Here is a 16,228-nt window from a genome sequence, read left to right on the forward strand (position 1 = left end):
GCAGGGACCAGTTCCGGAAGGAGCTGAATGAAAAAGGCCGCAGTGGAGAAGGGACATCCAAAAAAAGGCCCTACATTTATACCCAGCAACTTAGCTTCCTTCGTCCGGTGATGGAGTTGAGGCCGTAAGTCATTTTTTTTCTGGAATCAATGCATTTTTAATCAATTCATGTCCTTACACACCATGCAAACATATATGTGTTATACCTTTAGGCTAGGTCTACACGACGACAGATAGGACGCAACAGTTGTCGCGCAACATTTTGTTGCACTAATGTTGCGCGACAATTTTTATAATGGCAGTCTATGGTGTCGCACTGCAACATGCGACATGTTACGAATGGATTTTCTGCGACTGTCGCGTCGCAGTCGCAGCATGTCGCATGTTGCAGTGCGACACCATAGACTGCCATTATAAAAATTGTCGCGCAACATTGGTGCAACAAAATGTCGCGCGACAAATGTCGTCGTGTAGACCTAGCCTTACTCCAAGTGTGTGATGCAATTTTGGAAGTTGCAGGTATTCTTCACACATTTGGGTGTTGCTTTTCGACAGGATGGCCTGAGCCACCAATGTATCCACTAAATTGGACAGAAATCTACCTTTTTGTAGTTGAATGTAAAAATGATGCATACACATTGTTGGTATTTATTGTAACCTACTTTTTCCTAGTTAGTTACTTAGCTCGTCAACTGTGGCCATTTTGATAGGATATGCGGCTATTGTCTTTCAGCAAATCGTCTGTCCGCTGGGCGTTGCATATAATTTTCCAGCATACCCATGATCGAGAAGGAGGACACATTGATCTTGCGCCACATTCCTATGAAATAAGTCCCTCATGACCCTTGAGCTGGACGAGTAAATGTCGTCAGGCACATCCATACTGGGACACTCAGGCAACGTTAAAACTGCAACTCCCAGCATTTCGGGAGTGTTTTCAGCTATTAGGACATGCTTGTAGTGAAATATTGCCCAATTATGGAGGCACATTGCTTGAGTAGGGACGGCCTAGAAGGCTAGAATATCTTCTGTTGGCTAACTTCAAACCTGCAAGATTTTAATCTGGCTACCAACCAACACCCCCTTTGTTTTGTGGTTTAAACGTACGCTACTGAAACACTACAGATCAGAAATTCTAAAATGGTTAATGTATGCGAAGTGTCATTTTCTTGAAAATGTCAAATTGTGGGTTTATTAGACCTTTTGTGATATATGTTGCATGCCCTTACATATAGTAGCCATATTTATTGTTAAAAAATAGTTTCGGATGTGGGATGTTGGATTGGCAATTTTTAAAATCATTAATTTTTAACATTTGTGTGATTTCTATCTACAGAACTGTGGACAATCTGGAGGACACTGAAGATTTAGATATGGGCGGGGAAGAAACACCTGCGTTTTTTTTGCCCGAATCCAGCCCGCAACATTCACCTGCTGTGGAAACCACTGAACCACCCATGGCAACGAGTGGTGGGGAACCCGAAAGGCCACAAACTACACAACAGCCCAGGAGGAGGAGGAATGTCCGTCAGTCTTCCTCTGAGCTAGCAACTCGGGAAATGATAGATGCCCGAGTTATCCAGTTCCTAGCTCAGAGGAGGACTGATGGGCATGAAGAAGTCATGCTAAGGGGGCTTGCACCAATGCTGAAGCTGGTTCCACAACCTAGCCAGCAACAATGTGTTGCGTCCCTCGCCTTGGTCTTAAAAATGTACTCGCTGCCATACCAGGGAGACATTTTATTTGATATAAACCATTTGCTGCAAAAATATTTGGTGGCTTCCAATCAGCAACCTCCCTCATTTCAGCAGTCTCAACATACAAGCCATGGTCCTCCTTCTGCGGGACCGACTTTCCAGGTTTCCCAAGAACGGAACCCTCCCCTTGCCCAGTCCTTGAATGTGGGCATGTTTGCAGCTGCTACACCCCAACCAGCCCAGGTACGGCCGGCGTCATCTTACGCCCCTGGCTCTTTTACCAGAGACTTATTTGAGTTGTAATGTTTTTTTTTATTTGGTTTGTGTGCAGCATTGTTTTGCATTAGAAAGACGAATAATTTCTAAGATCAAAACACAAAAGATGTTTTATTGTTTTACAGTAATTTTTTTTTAAAAAACAATCCATTGACTTATGTTTTTACAATTATACAACACAGTGGAACACTTCAACCAGTTTTAGTCACAACAGATAAACACCAAAAAAAGCCGCAAACACACTTCATCAGGCAAGAGAATAGTTTGTGTAAAAAATTGATAAAGAGGTATTAGAAGGTTTGGGGTTTCTAATTTTAAAATCCAAATACATGATGTTAGTCGTAGCCCAAAATAAGTTTAATTTAATAAAAGATTATGGATTTTTTTATTTGAAATTTCCAAACCTCAGCCCGCAAGCCCGCGTCAAGGGTCCTCAGTGTCTTGCGAGTCCCTACACTCAACTATACCTGTCACGGACGGTGTACAGGAAACAAGGCAAAGCAACATGCACAAATGACTCGCTGGATCCAAAAACTAAGGAACCAAGGGGAGACCCCTGCAGAAGACCTGGCACTTTCCCTGGCTGCTCAGCCTATGCAAAGATCCGAATGGTGGAAGTTTGCATATCCACGTACCTTGACTATATAACCCCTGAGCACCCTACAATAGTGAGGGGACACGACCACCGGCTCCCTACACAAGATACGGAGGGAGTCATGGTCACCTGGGATCCAGCAAACAGAAAATCACAAATAAATGTTCAACACTTAGCTTTTGTAGCAGACAGGAGAACAAGATCAGCATGCACACACACTCCAGGAAGAAGTATAAGCCGCCCAGAAAAGCATTCTGGGGAGGAATTTAAAGGGAAGCAATTAGTCCAACACATGACAGCTGAGAGAGGCTAACGAGATGAGGAACTGAATACCACAACAAAGAAAGTCAAGGAGGAGGTTCTGAAAGGCCTCTGTCAGAGCTTCTCAGCTGTCTGGTTGTGACAATACCACAGTAAATATTTGCAAACTATCTACAAAATAAAAAAAAACTAATGAGGCCAGAAGATTTCAAAAACTGCCACGAATAGCATCCCTCTGCCATGGCAAGGACCCCTCGGGGCTTGAAAAGTAGTCTGCATAGAGTTCCCGAACTGCAAGTCCAGCAGTCCCAGGTCGCCTATGCAGGGTCCGATCCAAACCCAATTCTGATGACGTCGGAAGATCATCCATGTCACCAGAAGAGGAAGCCTCATGAATCCTGGTGAAGTTGTGTAGAACAACACAAGCTTGAATCACCAGGGTAGCATTATCCGGATTCATCTGTATGGATGACAAAAACACCCTCCACTTGCTAGAGAGTATCCCGAAAGCGCACTCAACATATCGACGGGCACGAGTCAACCGGTAGTTGAAAATACGCCTCCTGACATCTAAACCACGCTTTGGGAAGGGCCGCATAACATGGGGAGTTAATGCAAACCCTTCATCTGCCACGATGACAAATGGAGCCGGCGGACCAGCAGATCCGGGCAGTCTTCTGGCCTCGGGCAGGGCAAGCTGGTTGGCACGAAGCCGCTCCCCCATTCTAGAAGCACTAAAGATGCGAGCATCAGCAGTGCTTCCATAGGCCCCAATATCAACCTTTTTAAACCGGTAGTTACTGTCAGCAACAGCCATTAGTACTACCGAAAAATACTGTTTATAATTGAAGAATCGGGTCCCTGAGTGAGGCGGCTTCTTTACACGGATGTGCTTGCCATCCATTGCCCCGATGCAGTTTGGAAACTGCGCAGAAATTTGGAACCCCTTAGCAATCCGAAACCAATCGTCCGCCTTGGGCTGCGGCATCACCGTCTCTCGGAGTTGCATCCAGATGACTTGACAAGTGTGACGGACTATCCAAGAAATCGTCGAGGTTCCTAGAAGAAACTCAAAATGCAGGGATGCAAATGAGTTACCAGTGGCAAGGAATCTGTTGGCAAATGGAAAAAAAAGTTAAAAATCCACACAAAAACAAAGTGCACAGCAGATGCAGGAATCACGTTTAATGTTTTAGACAAAAATTTATTTCTAAAAACCTAGGTCAGTGGTGTCAAACCTATGGCACGGATGGCAGAGGCAGCACTCTAGGGCCTGTCTGTGGCCCCACGCTCCGTCAAAAATCTCAAAGGGAAATACCAATAAAATAACTTACACTTTTCATACCATTCATTAGCACAGGCCACACTAAGAACGGGACATACAGCACTGAATGTAGACAGTCTATTATAGTTAGGTTGAAAAATACATGGAAGCAAAACGAATTAGGAATATAGTATTTTGTGTAAGTTGTGGGTTAAATTTGGGGATCACAGTGTTAAGTAAATGGCTCCCCCACACTACCTAATGGCCTATGTTGACTAAGCCAAACCCCAGAAAACCAAAAAAAAAGGGCTAAGAGCAAAACACTAACAGCTATTGGGGTGAGGCCAGTATTAACACAAGTGCCAAACTGTGTTTAGACCCTTAGAAATGGTGAAAGTTAAGAGCCACTTCTGAAGCATGCGAACATTGTGCACAATTAGTATGCTACCTGAAAAACACAGGTGTTTCATTGAACAAACTCACACAAAATAACGTACTGCGCGGTATCTAGGCGTCAAACTGGGGGATGCATGCAGAAAGGGCTCCTGACTGAGGGCCCCAACTCGTCAAGGCAATATAATAATACACAGCACTCGCCAGTAGTTTGAAAAAAAAAAGAGAGTTATTCACTCATACAGGCAGGTTACTGCCTGCTGGAACCTGGCTGACTGACTAAATAATTCAACTTTATACACTAACTACTGTCCAGTGCATTGGATTATTGCATTGTCTCTTAAACGTTACCTGAACACAAGTTGAAAACTTGCCCAAAGGGGAAAACACAAATTCAATTTAGAATGTAATATGACAGGGATTAACTGGATTTAAAACCACAAATAAAATTTAACAAACAGACAAATTAAGCTTACTTTAAGCAAACAGTAGCACATGTCTAACAGCAGCCATTTTCTTACACATGTTCCTCCTGACACAAGCAATGCACATTACTGGTGAAACTTTACAAGTACTATACTGCTTACCTCAACGTGACGATGAGCCTTTCCTCAGGTGAAATGCTGCGCCTCATATTGGTGTCCATAAAGGTAAGGACAGTACGTAGAGACGACAGCAACCGATCAAAGGTACCCACTGACATCCGACAGAAGGAATAGAACTTCTCTGGATGCAGCCGCAGATCTTTGTAGAGGGTATGGAAGTGTCCTTTCCGGTAACGTTGTGAAACAATCGGATGGACCCAAAATCGTCGCCTTCTACACGGTTCCTCGTCCAACAAAGGAGTGCACTGTCCCCAACGCCGAGAAACCAGCCAATGCAGCACGACCTCTTCCTCTGAATCCGACATGGTGATACAGCAAAGAGAAGCAGCCAAAATAACCTCTGTACTCTGGAAAGACTACAGAAAATGGCCACAAAACCAAACTCAGGTGCCCTTGATTTATACCAGTTTCTAGGGTGGAGTTAGTAAAAATTAATTTTTTTCACCATACCATGATTTTTGACGGTCCGCAAAAAAAACGGACACAGAGACACACGGAAGCACAACGGAAGAAAAAACAGACACGGATCACGGAACAACGGAGGCCCGTTTTGCGGACCGAGAAAAAATACTGTCGTGTGCATGAGGCCTAAAATACATATTTTTTGTGGGAATTTTTGCCATTGATCCCCCTCTGGTATGTCACTGTCCATGTTGTGGGACTATTTGTGCACTTCCAGTAAGTATTTGGTGGCTGCAAATATAACCTGAAGGCTTTTTAGGTTTTTCAAATATTTGATCGCGAACGCACGTTCGTGAATGGTCCCGGCAGATGATCGTCCATCACTAGTCTTGAATAAAAGGTTCAGTTCTGGGGACCAGTCCATAGAAAGGAGATGCTATGGAACTGGAAAATGTACAATGGAGAGCTACTAAACTGATAAGGGGCATGGAGGGTCTTAGTTATAAAGAAAGATTAAAATAATTAAATTTATTTAGTCTTGAGAAGAGACGACTAAGGGGGAACATATTTAACTTATACAAATATATAAATTCGTCATGCAAAAAATACGGTGAGAAACTGTACCATGTAAAATGCCCTCAAAAGACAGGGGGGCACTGCCACCGACTGGAGAAGCAAAGGTTCAGTCTCCAGAAGCATCAACGCTTCTTTACTGTAAGAACTGTAAATCTGTGGAATAGATTTGCTTAGGACGTCGTAACAGCAGGAACAGTGGACAGTTTTGAAAAGGGTTTAGATGAATTTTTTAAAGTAAATGACATTAATGCTTATGAAAATGTGTAGAAATCTGAGACTCACTTCCATATTGGATTCATGTCTATCTATCCGCCTATCTCTTGGTTGAACTTGATGGAAAAAAGTGATCTGAAGAAGAGGTGGATATACTGTATATCTGAAAAAAACATGCTATTATGTACAGCTCCATCAATTTAAAAGTCATAGGGCTAGATTTATCATTAAGTCAAAATAATGGAGTGAAAAAGTCACAAATTTTTGCACAATCGCTAAAACGGCACAATTTTTTTAACTTTTATTGGCTCTGCACTATGCTCGCCAGTTTTCTGAAAGTGGGCGTGTTTTCTTATGTAAATTAATCTCTAGACAGATTTAGTATTGCGACAATTTAAAAAGTTGCAAAAAATTGCGCACTTTCACTCCAGTGAGGACCATGCTTATCTTATGCGACCTTTTAATAGAACATGCAACTTTTTCGTAAAGACTTGCGACTTTTGTAAAGCTGCTTACTGAAGGATAAACTGCTACCGCCAAACCACATTTATCACATTATTAAAGGACCATTAATGGTCACCTTTTTATCCTGTGTCTCCCATCATCTAGGCTTCAAGTGTGGGTGTCTCAATCTCAGAAACCTGCATTCAAGTCTTAGTGACTGCATTGACTATACCTATATTTTTTTTTTTTGTGCATTTTTGGTGTGTTTTCTGTATCCTGAGATTGTGGTGCTTGGACCTAATTCCATGACCCTGTAGGTCAGTTGTCAACTACAAAAGGACCATCCCAGAAGGTAGCAGTTCCGTTGCTTTCCTGCAGCAAAGTCTAGATTCCTGTGCAGGGGTTAAAGGGTGAATACCAGGGGAGAGCTGGTATACCTTAGGGTTTAGTCCAAAGCCAAACCAGGTAGTTGGCACAGTGGGGTCACACTCGCTGATCTGTAACAAATCTAAAGTAGCCCACATGTTCAAGGGGTTACATTTATATATGAAAGGGAGAAGAAAAAAAATTTTAAGAAAAAAAAAAAAACATCTTGGTGCTTACTGAACCACTCTGAAACACAAGGACAAAGATGTTACTAATATTTTACTGCGCATTATGAATATGCTGGTTTTTAATTACTAAAATCCATAAAAACGTGTTGAAGGAAAAGTAAATAGAAATTTATATAAAAAATGGACCTTCGGATAATGATTAGATAAGAAAGAGTCAGTGGCTGTGCAAAATGGAAAAATCAAAGGCTTGAAAGGTGGAAAAATCAAAGAGGATTTGGTTTGTTATTACTAATGCAGCTGTTATGTCAAGACAGATTGGAAGAATGGAAGGAATTATTTGAGATGGAAAAAAGATGTGTATGATTTCCACTGCAGACACTAAGAGGAATAAATATAGCAGTCAAGATTTCAACTATAACAGCTAAGGCCAGACTCAATTAGATGGTGGGAGCTGCAAGATGATACAAAAACTATGCTATCTTTGACTAAATAGTAAAAATGAAAAAAATAAAATTCAGAATGAAAGAAAAAGTATAACCAAATAGAAAAATAAAAGAAGAAAAATAGAAACATTTAATTATTAAAACATAGCTCCACTTATTAATCACACTGGCTCTCTTGCCTAAATTTTAAAACTAAAAGTAAAAATCTGGTATCATTTAGTGGATTATCTAAGAAAATGAATTCACAGATCTGACGTACTGTATCTACTGTCAGTAAGCAGTCTCCCTGTCCTAGCCTCTGAAAAACACCCCCACTACATGATGTTGCCACCATCATGCTTCACTGTAAAGATGGTATTAGGCAGTTGGTGAGCACTGCCAAGTTTCCTCCAGAAGTGATGCTAAGAATTGAGGTCAAAAAGTTCAATCTTGGCTTTATCAGACCAGAAAATCTTTAGGTGTTTTTTTGAAAACTTCAGGCAGTCTTTAATATTTCATGAGAGGCTTTGCTTTGTCCACTCTGTCTTATCTGCACACAGGATGTTTTGAGCTCAGCCCAAATGACCATTTGGTTCTTGGTCACTTCTCTTACCAAGGCCCGTGAGCTCTTGGGAACATTCATTGTAGCAGAATTTTATTTTAGTTTTTTGCCTCTGACCTCTACTGGCAGTTATTTCCTCCTCATATCTTTTTTTTTTTTCTTATATGCATTGTCAGCTGTGAGACCTTATGTAGACAAGGCTGTCATGTCCAATGTCTAATCATGTCCAATGAACTGAATTTACAACAGGTGTACTCCAATCAAGGTGTAGAAACAACTCAAAGATATTCAAGAGATATGGGAGGCCCCGAAATAAAATTTTAAGTGTCACAGCAAATGGACTGTACTCTGAATACATAAGTCTATGGATAATGTTAGTTTCATCTTTTTAATAAAGTAGCAACAATGTCTAAAATTCTTTCCAAATTTTATATGGAGCTATTCACATGGCCATATAAAATAAAATGCATGTGTCCAAAACATTGATGCATTAGTATGTTATCCATATGTTATCTGTGCTGCATCAGTATCCGTAGGATAGGCTATCAGTGCCAGACTTAGGCTACTTTCACACTTGCGTTCGGGGTTCCGCTTGTGAGTTCCATTTGAAGTCTCTTACAAGTGGCCCCGAACGGATCCGTACAGCCCCAATGCATTCTGAGTGGATGGGGATCCGCTCAGAATGCATCAGAATGCATCAGTATGGCTCCGTTTGGCCTCCGTTCCGCTCAGCAGGCCGACACCCGAACGCTGCTTGCAGCATTCGGGTGTCCGCCTGGCCGTGGGGAGTCAAACGGATCCATCCAGACTTACAATGTAAGTCGATGGGGACAGATCCGTTTGACGTTAACACAATATGGTGCAATTTCAAACAGATCCATCCCCCATTGATTTTCAATGTAAAGTCTGGACGGATCCGTCTGACTACAAATTGGACTTAGACTTTTTTCTGAAAGATAATGCAGACGGATCCGTTCTGAACGGATACCATCGTTTGCATTATAGGAGCGGATCCGTCTGTGCAGATACCAGACGGATTCGCTCCGAACGCAAATGTGAAAGTAGCCTTATTGGGGTACAACTCTTCAAAAACCAACCGGCAGATTGAAGTGGTTGCAATGCTCCAGTGAGTGCCATATCTCCATCATCAGGCATTGTTTTCCAGGAAAAGACTGTACTTTTAGTAGTGCCTGTTTACAACGATAAATACATGTGTCAATGATATGAATGGGACTGAGCTGCAGCACCAGGCACGACCAATACTAAATATGATGCTACCGCACAACCTCTTCCATCAACCAGTTAGTGGAGATGCTGAGTCAGATATTGGTGGCCTATACAAATTACAGGGCATACATTTTTGTAAATACATTAAATTCACATACAAGAAAAAGATGGAATAAAACCCAATATTATACATGACTATGGGTCACGTAACTGTTAGGTTGCGTATACACAGAGATTTATTGAAAACATTTCTGTGAATCTTCCACTCATCTGACTGGGTCCTCCAGAAATGAATGTGCTTGCTGCCAAGACTACCCCATTCATATGAATTTGGCCTCATGCACACAGACTTTTTTTTGCGGTCTGCAAAAACGGTTTCAGTTGTTCCGTGATCCGTGTCCATTTCAAGTCAAGTTTGCCTTTCAAATGATAGGAAAAAACGGACACGGATCACGGACATGGATCACGGATGACAATCTGACTTGAATGGGTCCGTGAACCGTTGTCCGTGAAAAAAATTGACTGGAAACAGACTGGAAACACGGATCACGGACGCGGATGCCAAACGGAGCATTTTCCGATTTTTCTACGGACCCATTGAAAGTCAATGGGTCTGCGGAAAAAAGCGAAAAATGGAACAACGGCCGCGGATGCACACAACGGTCGTGTGCATGAGGCCTATTTAAACAGATTTTCAGTTGCAGAGATTTCTATAACAAACCAGCTGCTTGTGAACATACCCTTAAATATGCTTGCTCACATACGTAATTGCATCTTATAATTACATCTCTAAGTAGTATTAATGTAGTTAATGATATCTGAAGAACACATTGAATGACTTTAGGTTAATTTTTATAATTGCACCCATGTCCATTTCAAACACCTTCCTTTTTGTGCTCTGTACAAAATTACCTAGACAGACAGCAGTTAACATAACACCCAACTTGATAACAGGTCATTTCAGGCCATCTGCCAGAAAATTACTGGAAAATGATTCAGTCAAGAAGATGTTTTAGCCAGCATTTTTCTGTTTTAATTTATCACCCACAGCTTGCTGACACATGAGTGGATGTGATTGCTATACAGTGTGTTGTTAAAAGCTTGCTCAAGGGTTCAGTAGACGAAAGACTGTTGCCATAAATAATGGTTGGGGAATATTCTTTAGAAGTAGCTGTTACCTTCTTTTACGTGTCTGCAATGAACTACTACAAATAGCCTCTATACATCAATGCAACTCTTAATATACATCTATAGCACAAAGTAATGTGATTTCTATTTCTATTTATCTGGCTGTTTATCTATCTAGTACATATCTATTCATTATGATGACACACAAAAATGAGAAAGATCTGTTTATTCTCATTGCTTATATACAATTGCAAGAAAAGTGAACCCTTGGAAATACCTGGATTTCTGCATTGATTACTAATAAAATGTGGTCTGATTGTTATCCAAGTCACAATTTTAGAAACAATCCAACTAAACTAATAATGCACACAGTTGTATTGTATGTATGTTATTGAGCATATTGAGAAAACATCCACAGTGCAGGAACAACATGTAAGTAAACCCTTTAAAAGACATTAAATTTAATAATCATAAAGCCTGGTTACTGATATACATGTTACTCTCAGGAAAGATTGGTTACTGAAAATCATACCTTGATGCTACAAACTTTCAGAAGACCTGAAGTTATGTTATAGAGGAAAAGGAAAAAAATGCTAGACTTTTTATACTTCTTTCAGGAGCAAACATCCTGTTAAGATTACTTCAAAAGCACAATGGGCAACCCAGAAAAAGATGAGAAAGAACCCATTGGTAATGTAACAGACAGTGGGTATGGGCCCATCATACCAACTAACCAGTTTGGATTTGGGCTAACGCTAAGGGCATTATCCTGGCAGCACACTGGTATTACCCCTTTATTACTGATGAGCGAGCATGCTTGGCCGAATACCAGTTCGGCTCGAGCATCGCTATGCTAGGCACATGGCAGTACTCGTCCAAGTACCGCATGTGCTCGAGTGTCATGCTTCAGTCTCCTCCCCGCACGTTTTGCGGGTTTTAAGCAGCCAATAAACATGCAGGTAAGTACTGCCCTCACTGTAATGCCAGTAGCCATGTTGTCTGCTGGCATTACAGTGATTGGCTGGCCAGAACGCGTCATCGAGTGCTATATAGCACCCGATGACACGTGCTCGGATCAGTCATAGTCAGGGAGAGCAGAGTATAGGAAGGGAAAGGCAGTGTAGGGAGCAAAATTCACAGTTATTATCCTAAGAAATCTTTTCAAAGACCCAAAAGTCCTTTTAAGGACTACTGTGTGTATGTTTTAGAGCAGCAATATATTTTTACCTGCGCTAAATTGATCAGCCTCACGGACATCCGTGCTGAGGAAGGGACATATAGTGCAGGGAGAGAAATTTGCTTTTTTTACTACCAAAAGCTTTTCAAAGACCCCAAAGTCCCTTTAAGGACTACAGTGTGTCGTGTTTGACAGCAGCAAGATCATTTTCTTTTAATACCTATTAGTGACATATACTGTACATCATCCACAGACTGTGTCTTTTTGCGTAAATTCCAATAATCAGCACAACATTTATTGTCTATGGTGTGCGTTTTATACACATCCGTAACTTATACAGTGCTTCATCCGAAAACTGTTTCTTTAGCGTGAATTTAAGTAATCAGGGGCCAGCCCTCATCTTCTATCTCTGCAGTGTGTGCGGGTAATTCACATCCGTGAAATATACAGTACTCCATTCAAAAACAGTTTATTTAACGTAAATTTAAATAATCTGGGCCAAATGTAGTGTCCATAGTGTGTTGTTTTGTGTGACACATACAGTACGCCATCCGAAAACTGTTTCTTTAGGGCAAATTTAACTAATCTGGGCCTAATACAGTGTCCATATTTTGTGGGTGTCTGTGAAATATACTGTCCTGCATTAAAAAACTGTGTCTGTATTGCAAATTCCAATAATCTGGGCCTAATATAGTGTCCATAATCTGTAGTTTCCTGTGACATATACTGTCCTGCATCCGAAAACTGTGTCTGCATTACAAATTCCAATAATCTGGGCCTAATATAGTGTCCATAATCTGTGGTGTTCTGTAACCAATACTGTACTACATAAAAAAACCTGTCTGCAGGTAACTTAAAAAGAAAGGTCCCGGAGGCAATAGAGATCCTCTAAAAGCTCTTCTTTATTGTTCACATAAGAATAACGGACACAGCCACATCGTTCACAGCATAACGTTGACGCGTTTCGGGTTGGTACCCTTAGTCGTAACGACTAAGGGTACCAACCCGAAACGCGTCAACGTTATGCTGTGAACGATGTGGCTGTGTCCGTTATTCTTATGTGAACAATAAAGAAGAGCTTTTAGAGGATCTCTATTGCCCCCGGGACCTTTCTTCTTTTTAAGTTACCTGCAGCCTGCTAAGGGAACACTCCCCCAGGGCCTCTGGAGCCGGGATCACATATTTCACCAGAAAGGTGAGCTGGACTAAGTTTTCTCTTATAAAAAAACAGTGTCTGTATTGCAAATTCCAATAATCTGGACCTAATATAGTGTCCATAATCTGTGGTGTTCTGTAACCAATACTGTACTACATCAGAAAACAGTGTCTGTATTGCAAATTTCAATAATCTGGATCTAATATAGTGCCCATATTCTGTGGGTTTCTGTGAAATATACTGTCCTGCATCTGAAAACGGTGTCTGTATTGCAAATTCCAATAATCTGGACCTAATATAGTGTCGATAATCTGTGGTGTTCTGTAACCAATGCTTTACTACATCAGAAAACAGTGTCTGTATTGCAAATTCCAATAATCTTGGCCTAATATAGTGTCAATATTCTGTGGTGTTCTGTGACGTATACTGTCTTGCATCCAAAAATAGCCTCTGTATTGTAAATTCCAATAATCTAGGACTAATATAGTGTCCACATTCTGTGGTGTTCTGTAACCAAAACTGTACTACATCAGAAAACAGTGTCTGTATTGCAAATTCCAAAATAATTCTGGGCCAAATATAGTGCCCATAATCTGTGGTGTTCTGTAACCAATACTGTACTACATCAGAAAACAGTTTCTGTATTACGAATTCCAATGATCTGGGTCTAATATAGTGTCCATATTCTGTGGGTTTCTGTGACATATACTGTCCTGCATCCGAAAACAGTGTCTGTATTGCAAATTCCAATAATTTGGACCTAATATAGTGATTATAATCTGTGGTGTCCTGTATTCAATACTTTTCTGCATCCGAAAACTGTGTCTGTATTGCAAATTCCAATAATCTGGGCCTAATATAGTGTCCATATTCTGTGGTGTTCTGTAGCCAAAATTGTACTACATCAGAAAACAGTGTCTGCATTGCAAATTCCAATAATCCTGGACCTAAAATAGTGTCCATATTCTGTGGGTTTCTGTGACATATGTATACTGTCCTGCATCCCAAAAACTGTGTCTGTATTGCAAATTACAATAATCTGGCCCTAATATAGTGCCCATATTCTGTGGGTTTCTGTGACATGTACTGTCCTGCATCTGAAAACTGTGTCTATATTGCAAATTCCAATAATATGGGTTTAATATAGTGTCTATAATCTGTGGTGTTCTGTAACCAATACTGTACTACATCAGAAAACAGTGTCTGTATTGCAAATTCCAACAATCTGGGCCTAATATAGTGTCCATATTCTGTGGTGTTCTGTAACTAATACTGTACTACTTCAGAAAACAGTGTCTGCATTGCAAATTCCAATAATCAGGGCCTAATATAGTGTCCTTAATCTGTGGTGTTCTGTAACCAATACTGTACTACATCAGAAAACAGTGTCTGTATTTCAAATTCTAATAATCTGGGCCTAATAAAGTGTCCATATTCTGTGGGTTTCTGTCACATATACTGTCCAGCATCCGAAAACTGTGTCTGTATTGCAAATTCCAATAAACTGGGCCTAATATAGTGTCCATAATCTGTGGTGTTCTGTAATCAATTGTAACTGGGCGCTGAAGGCGTACTTGGTCTCCTATCAGCCGCAGACCTGCTGCTTAGCTTCTGCTGGAGTGAGGATCTGTATTCGGCTTCATTCCCAGGGTGGCTTTGCTAGCTTGGAGGCTTCCTGCTCCTAAGTTTGCCTTGAACGCCGAGCTGATCACTCGGTGCTCGACTTGTCTGTGTGTTCATGTGATGCTGGCCAACTCACATGGCCCTCACTCCCCACTATAAATACAGGTAACCTACATACCGGTGTGTTATATGACAAACCTGACCGTGCCATGGTAGCATTGACCCAGCTGAAATCCCTCAGATAGGTTGACCATCCGGTTGATGAGTACTGGACCTTATGTAGATGGTGCATTGCCTCCGGGTGGAATGAACCGGTCAATTTAAGTCCGGTTTGTCTGACACCCTCAAGGATATGCTAGTGTGTTATCCACCCCCCGAAACCTTAGAACAAACCATGACGTTAGCCATTAGGCTAGACCGACGGGTTAGGGAACAACAGCGAGAACACCTTATTGTTCCACAGATGGTTCCCAAGATGGAGATGGGTCCGGTGATAGCAAAATCCGAAAGGCTTCTCTGATGAACCCATGCAGCTGGGCATGACCAGGAAGGAGCAGTGTCATCGCCGTTGAGTGTGCTTCTACTGTGGCGGTTCCAATCACTGGGTCCTACAGTGCTCTAAGATCCCTTCTTATGGAGGTCCACCCAAACCAGAGGGCTCAGCAGACAAGGTACACCCTGGGGTGGTAGAAAAAAAGCTGCTGGTTCCTATTACTGTGTCTCTTGGGGGAATCAGAGGTTTCGGTGACGCCTTTAGTGATTCCGGGTCAGCATCTAATTTTTGTCATGGTCTTACCTTCTTGCTGTTCTCCTTCGTTTGACATGTGCTGGCGGCCATCTTGGTTTCTGGGTTTCTTGTAGCCTCCCACCCTGCGGCTTCTCCTTCCCACTGGGAGGAGCTGGATGCCTAGCTCATATATATAGGAGGTCTGTGGCTTCAGTTCCTTGCTTGGTCCTCCTGTGTTCACATGCCTCTAAGACTGCTGCTGCTTCTGGTTCCTGATCCTGGCCTCGTCTGACTACCCCGCTGGTTCCTGATCCTGGCTTCGTCTGACTACCCCGCTGGTTCCTGATCCTGGCTTCGTCTGACTACCCTTCTGGTTCCTGACCTCTGGCTACGCAAGACCCTGCTTCGGTTTAGCCATCCGTTTGGACTTTTGCTTACAGCTTGATTTTCTATAAAGCCTTCTTATTTCCACTTATCTCTTGTTGTACGTCTGGTTCATGGTTCCATGACATTAGGACCAAGCCATGAATTCTGACGGTACAGGGCCATCCTCGCTACCTACGCTGATTGCCAGACTTGATCAACAGGATCACCTGTTGGGTCGGTTCGCTGTGGCGTTGCAAACCCTGCTTGAACGCACGGCTCATTTAGCTTCCGTTGCCGATGGGTCGGTTGTCGCTCCTGGGCCCGCTCCTACTGCCGCTCCGGTTGTTGCGCCAGAGTCTACCCCGACACCTGTTGCTGCGCCTGCGGTGTCTCGGGGTATGACCGGTTCTGCCCCCCTTCCACAGCGCTTTGGGGGAGAGCCAACTCAGTGCCGAGGTTTCCTTAACCAGGTGGGCATTTATTTCGAGTTGCTGCCACATGCCTTTCCTACTGAGAGATCAAAGGTGGGCTTCTTGATCTCGCTGCTCTCGGACAAGGCC

The sequence above is a fragment of the Bufo gargarizans genome, chromosome 1, assembly GCF_014858855.1.
Source record: "Bufo gargarizans isolate SCDJY-AF-19 chromosome 1, ASM1485885v1, whole genome shotgun sequence".
Taxonomy (NCBI): Eukaryota; Metazoa; Chordata; class Amphibia; order Anura; family Bufonidae; genus Bufo; species Bufo gargarizans.